Raw genomic sequence first — 7,647 nt, forward strand, 5'->3', positions numbered from 1 at the left:
TTTTACTGATTATCGTTTTTTTTTTTGCTTGGATTTTGTTGAGTCTGAGAAGAGGAAGAAGACAGGTTGGAATAGAGAAATCAACATAGGTGTGTTTTCGATCTAGTCTTTCTTATTTCGTTTTTATTTTATTTTTTGATTTGGTTGATACTGAGAACATGATTTGGTTGATACTGAGAACAAGAAGAGAAATAACATTGTTTCAGAAGAAGGAAAACAACAAATCTAGGTACGAGTTTTATTTGGTTTGATTTCAAAACTTTTTTCAATTTTTTTCGATTACTTGTTGTTCTTGCATGTCCGGTCCGAGAATTTGTTGTTTTTATTTTTTTGATACTGAGAGGAGAATGAAGAAACAATTTTGTTTCAGAAGAACAACTTCAAATTGATGTAGACATGCTTTCTTTTGTTACAGTATGTGTAACTTGAGGTTACACATATATATCATGTTGTATTTTTAACATGGAATTTGTATTTTTCTGTTGTTTTTTGTTTTTTGTGAACTTGTTGCGATTTTTTTGTTTGATACTGAGAAGAGGATGAAGAAACAATGTTGTCTCAGAGGAACAACTTCAAATTGATGATGTATACATGTTGTTTTTTGTTACAGTATGTGTAACTTACTTGAGGTTACACATATATATCTTGTTGTATTTTTAGCATGTGTAACTTGAAGTTACACATATATATCATGTTGTGTATTTATAAACAATTGTAGCATTTTGTACTGTAAGACACAATGTATCTATTGCTTTCTGCATATGATATATTTCTCCCGTTGAGTATGTTGATGGCTCATTTTATGTTTAGCTTGCTGCATAGGATATATTTTTCACGAGGGGGCAACGCTCCTGAGTGAATTGCGTTCGTTTTATTTTTGATTTTTTTATTGTATGTTTGTATTTTTCAGGTTGTCATGGCTTCTGTGAGTTGCATGGAACATGGAAACTTCTAATATTGGTTTGTTTTGGTTTGGAACATGGAAACTTCCAATAAATCTACCAGGGTTTAAAGATGCAGCCGATCTTCGTTTTTGTTATACAGGCATCACAAGTCTTTTTGGCTCATCATTAATTTATTATTACTTTAATAGAAAGAACGAGTAATTGGATTTGTGACCCAAATTCAAATTTTTGTTCATACAATTTATACTTGAGAATATTCTGATTGTTATTGTTGTGAAATACTTAAAAATGAGAGTTGTAATGAATAAGAAAAAACAGACTCGGAATAGAACAAACTATATTTATGTGTAACTGCGAGATACACATGCTAATTGGATGTGTAGACGGAAGTTACACATGCTTACTGGGTGTGTAGAGGAAAGTTACACAAGCTAATTGGATGTGTAGACGAAATTTACACATGCTAATTGGAAAAAAATAAACTCAGTGATGGAAAAACCTTGAATAAAATACACAAGCTATATGGATGTGTAGATGAAGGTCACACTTGCTGATTGGATGTGTAGCTGTAAGTTACACATGTTAATTAAACATACTTAGACTTGGAAAATCCCTAAATCAAGTACATAAGCTATATGGATGTGTAAATGCAAGTTACACATGCTAATTGGATGTGTAAACGAAAGTCGTACATGCTAATTGAAAGAAAAAACATACTCAGAACTGGAACAAACTATATCTATGTGTAACTGCGAGTTACACATGCTAATTGGATGTGTAGATGCAAGTTACACATGCTTACTGGGTGTGTAGATACAAGTTACAATGCTAAGTGGATGTGTAGCGAAAGTTACACATGTTTTACAGCATCACATAAAAAGTAACAAAATTGTAGTTACAGACAAAGATAGCAAATATCTAGAACAAAATTGCATTTGATTGAACAAAATCATTAATAATAAATACAAATTTAAGCATAATATTCAATATAGACAAGATAATCAATCAATGTATACAATAAAAAAAAACTTTTAAATCAAATTTTATAGGCCGATCACTCAATGTTGATCTTCGTTCTTCGCTTTCAATAATTGATTTCACTCCAATCTCACTTTCACTAGATCTTCTACCACCACTACCATCAATACTCCTGCAACCACCATTACCACTGTAAGAAGAGTTCCATAACCATAAATGCAAGCTAATTAATATAAAACTTATCATATAACAATCACCAGCATAACCACTACATCAATATCATGCTAGTTACATACTTTTAGTGCCATCCAAGATCATATATACCTACTCTCAATATCATGCATATATAATCTGAATAATTTAACTACAAACAAAGTTTATGAGTATAACCTACAGATCAAGGCATTTCAATACAACTTTGTAAGAGAAACTCATATTCATCTAATTGTATGAATGTGTAACTTCAAGTTACACATGCTAATTGGATGTGTATTGGCAGGCCTCAAAAAGGGTATAGAAATTATCCCCGGCCAAAAACTTGGTGGGCCCGGAGATATGTATAAAATTATGCGCAATAAAAACGGGGGCCTACAGTAATACCGCAAGTGCACGGTCGTCAGTTGTAGCTCGTGCAAGTACGGGTCGATCCACAGAGATCGGGTGTGTTTTGGAGTTTCTAGCTATTTTGGGTTCTAGTTGCTATTGGGCTATGAAGCCTTTTGGCTTAGATTGGGCTTTTGAATGATTTTGAAATGGATTGAACTGAGCTTGGGCTCAGAAATGTGGACTATGGGCTTTAGGTCTTAAACCTTGTTTTGGGCTTTTGGGCTCAATGGGATTGAGCTAACAGTGGACTGTGGTCTTTTGATTAGACCTGGGCTTTGGTTTGTAAAGGGCCAATGGTTAAAAACCCAGGCTTTGGACTTATGGGCTTCTGAGGCTTTTGGGCTCAATGCAGCAGCAGCAGCAGTGGAAGGAAAAGGCAACAGGGGAGTTGCAGGGCAGATGGGTTGCAGCAGCAGCTGCACAAGCAGTGCACAGCAGCTCAAGGCCAAGAAGACAGCAGCAACAGCAAGGGAAGCAACAGCAGCAGCAATACTGCACAGTAGCTGCTCAAGCAGTGCAAGTAGTAGCAGCAGCAGAACAAGGAGAAGAGATGGCAGTGCAAGTAGTGGTGGCACTAAGCCAAGGTAACAGTGGCAGAACAAGGCAATGAAGAACAAAGGCAGTTAACAGGAAAGACAATGGAGAAAATTTACAAGACAATGACTAAACAGGCAGAGAACAATGCAAAATGAACCAAGGCCTAAGCCAAGGGCAAGGGAGATGGTGAAGCTAACAGAGCAAGGCTAAGGCATTCTTCTAGAGTGGGAAGAGAACTAGCTTGCTCATTGTCACTAGTGAGCACTAGTTTCTCCCCACTACTCAATCAACACAATGCACCCTAAGCATACAAAAATGGAATGGCAAGATAATCAGCTTGCTATGAGCACTGATTTCTTCCACTACTCAATCAATTCAGTGCTTCAAAGGTATCTAGCCTAGCATTCCATCAAACTAACAGTGAATTAAACATAACAGTGAAATCAGCAGAGCACTAGGCATGAACAGAAAATTGAAACTAAAGTTAAACAGTGAAATTAAATTGACCCTGACATGAAATTAAACTAACCCTAACATGAAATTAAACCATAAAAACAGGAATTTAAACATCACACATGAAAATTAAACCAAACCTAAATTGAAGCTGAAATTAAATTGAATTAAAATTCAAATATCAAAACTGAAATTTAACCCTAATTGGTTACTTGGCTAGTCCAATAACAAGTTTTAACAGTGATACCCAACCCTCAATTTATACCCAAACATTAAAATTAGGGTTTCCCCCAAATCCCAAAAATTAGGGTTTAACATTCATTACCCAAAATCGAGGAATTGACTCTCTTATCTTCGACCCATTCCTCCTCTGATCTTCCTGCTTCCTCTGCTGTGTTCGATTGATGTCTAGAGCCTCATCTATTTTAGTGATTTCCAACCTAGGGTTTAGAATGGTGAGAAGTCACTAACATAGATGGCTAGAGAGATAAATGAACGGACTGGGGAGGTACTGATGATGTTGGTGAAGAAGTGATGGTGTTGCAGAGGTGAGGTGGTGGCTGGAAATGGTCGGGGAAGGTGGTGGCAGAGAGGTGGCTCTGCAAATGTCGGGGAAGAAGGAGCTCAGTTGATTTTGGGAGAAGGGATGCGTTTGTTTAGGGTGTATAGGGTTCCAGTACTAGGGTGTTGAGCGGTGCATCAAGATGGGTGTACCGCGAGCTGAAGCCGCGGGATGTGGAGCTGGTAGGTAGATCGGACGGTGATACGGAGGCAAGCGAGGAGCGACCGTCGGATGAAGGGATACAACGAAACGAACGGTGCTAGATTAGGTTAGGTGCTGTAGTGTAAGGCGGAGATATCAAACTTTGATGAACAGCAAGGGAGCAACCGTTGGATTCAACTACCATCTAATCTGAAGGCTTGGAATTTCAGCGCTGTGGTGCTTGGCAGAGACTTCAGATTTTGATGCTCTATGAAGGAGCGACCATCGGATGCTTCTGAGAACTGATCTGATGGCTGAGAACGGAGGCGTTTTTGTGTGTAGAAAATGAGGTTGTGCGCACCATTCTTCGCGGCTTCCTTGCGTGATTTCTCCCGGCTTTTCACTACTTTTCTGCTCTTTTGCTCCGCAAGTCATCCAGACTTTATTTATTACCTAAAAATGCAAAATTAATTAATAAAATATTTATTCTTGAAAACAATGAAAATACAGAATATGGGATAAAATGTAGAATTAATGCACAAAAGATGAGTTAAATGCCAACAAAAAGGGATAAATATATACAATATTTGGCACTCATCAAATACCCCCAAACCTGAATTTTACTTGTCCTCAAGTAAAACAAAACTAAGGAAATCCTAACTATACCACTGTCGCTGGTCTCTCGAATGCATTTAGCGTATGCACTAAGCCTTTTAAACCACTAAGTGTCCCTAGTGGACGAGTTGAAGTCTCGTGAAGGTTTGCTTAGACGTACCTACAAAGTTCTAGGTCAAAATATAAGCTCAGATTCCATCAAATGTGACATGTGCAAAACAGTTAAGCTCACAGCAAAATGGAGATGTCAATCTAGCTATCGAAGGCACAATCCTAGCACTGATAACAAAAGACATGTGATAAGAGTGTAAAGTGTATCTACACATGTGTAAAGAAAGATCTGAAGTTATGACTACTATCACCAAGAGATAGTTTCTCAGGCTAAGAACTGAGGTCGAAATCTAGCTAGCTGTCCGGACTTTACGAGAATTGTGAATGAGTTGGAGGTATTTCACAATTACTCGCGTTGTACATCAATGGCATACACCCTCCTTGCTTATTACAATAAAACAACAAAATGACTCTTTACATGACTCTTATTTACATTGACTCTCTTTTATTTTTGGAACAAGAGATGATGGAATTGAATACTTGATTTTTTTTTTTTTTTTTGTATTTTTTTTTTTTTTTTTTTTTTTTTGAATATATACATCGTTTTTTTTTTTTTTTTTTTTTTTTTTTTTTTTTTTTTTAAGGAAACACTTTTGATACATAACAAAAGAAACAAAAGATTACATGACACTTTGCAAGAGGTAGCCCTTTTTGATGCACCCAGTTAAATTCGATGGTTGTCTTTCTTAATGTAACCTCCACCTTCTATCCCAACCAACCAAAGAACAAGCTAGTCAAGTTTCGTTCAGTATTCTAAAGTGATTGGCAATCGTAACTTCCTATCAAACACCTTGAAGATCGAGGCCATACATGTATTGGTAGATCGTGCGCGTGCAAATTTCTTATCACTATGTGAATTGTGCTAGAATCAGGGTGCCTAAATATCTAGACTAAGACTCCTAATAAAAATACATATTTGCACAAGAGTCAACATTTCAAGGTAAATGAGCTCCATTTTTATGATTTTTTTATTTTTTTAATTTTTTTGAATTTTGATTTTTAATTTTTTTGGAATTTTTCAATTTTTTCAAAAAGAAGAAGGAGTTCGTTTTCAATTATGGCAATTATCATGGTATCTACTCTATACCCCCAAACCTAAACTAAACATTGTCCTCAATGTTTCAAAATATGGAAAGAATTAAAATGCAACATATGGAAAGGGACATGCTGAGTAGAGTAAAAGGAGAGAGAATACCCGATTTCGGCGAAAGCAGAATTAAAACTCCGTTATTCAAGGCAAAAATCCAACATATTTCAGCCGAGATCATATTGGATTAGCAAAATATATACAAAAGGAACAAAAGGGTTTTTAAAATTTATCTACTGGATTATATACAAAAAATTCACCATACACCAAAATCTAAAGAGTTGAGGATCAACCCAAAAGAAAAGTGTAGACATAGAAAGTTTCACACACTAAAATGGATAAAGGACGAGTGAAACTGTGAAACAAAATGAGCTACCCCAAACCTGGATTTTACAGAAGATATATTTTGAAAACAAAATCAGTTTGGGGGTTCATTCAAAAGGTCTAGCTCGAAATGAACTGTGCTAGGGACGGGCAAACATGCAATTTCCAACTGTGGTTCCTCAAATGTATTATTTTATGAAAAATAGTCCAAGAGGACTTGGGAAGCACACAGTTCCAACCTAGTTAGGAATTTTCAGAAAAATTGGTTTTACAATATTGGTACAAACCAAATCTAGGTTGGGTGGAAGGCCATCAGATTGTGACTCATGTAGGAGAATAGGCATCATTATCAATAAATCAAAATCTCCTAACTCATCTACACATGTCACATCATGCTCACAATCATCAATCAATTGGCAAGTTCACACTCAGAATCATCAACATCATCAACAAATTTATTCTCATGCATCGGCAAATCAGGAGAAATATCACAATGTGACCTAGGTAGAGAATCAGACACATCAAATATATTTTCATGCATATTAGTGTCTACAGAAGATTCAACTATTCCTATGTCATGCTCATCTTCACAGAATAATTGTACGAATCCCATGTCAATATCAAAATCATATGAATTACAATGAGTATTAGAAAAAACAACATTCATGAAGGTCGAGGGCGAGAAGCCATATGTTATTGAACCAACAGGTTCCACAATATTTTCATGTTCTTCTAACATATCATCATAATCATCATAATCATCATCATGGTAGCATGCATATTGGTCCTCATTAACAGTGGTGGTGTCATTAGTCGATTCATGTTCCTCTAAATTAGGTTCATATTCAACATTATTTACATGAATGGGACTAGACACTTCATTAGGGACAACATACATTTCCTCATGAATTTCCTCCTTTTGTAGGTGAAGCAAAATCTGATCTAAAGTGCATGAATTCGTGTGTGTAGATCTATCATAGTCTTGCTCAGAGTCTAAAGCTTCTGTGGTGGAGTCTAAATTCATGGGAGTACAAAATTCTTCATGTTCAAATTGTGGTGAATGGTACATGTGTGCATGGTCATTAGGGTTTACAAAATATTGATCGCAACCCTCAAAGGATTGATTATGGTCCCAATGACTACCATTCTCACAATTTATGGGCATTTCATACATTGGATTTTCTCTAGATTGCCTAAAATTATGCAAAATATGACAATTCTCAACAGGGTGGTCTAAACTACCACATGCGGGACATGCATAGATTTCAGGTTGCCTAAGAAAATTAGATGTGAAGATTCCTCATGTGATTGCATTTCTAAAGCTGTGA

Source organism: Papaver somniferum, chromosome 8 (assembly GCF_003573695.1).
Source record: "Papaver somniferum cultivar HN1 chromosome 8, ASM357369v1, whole genome shotgun sequence".
Classification (NCBI taxonomy): Eukaryota; Viridiplantae; Streptophyta; class Magnoliopsida; order Ranunculales; family Papaveraceae; genus Papaver; species Papaver somniferum.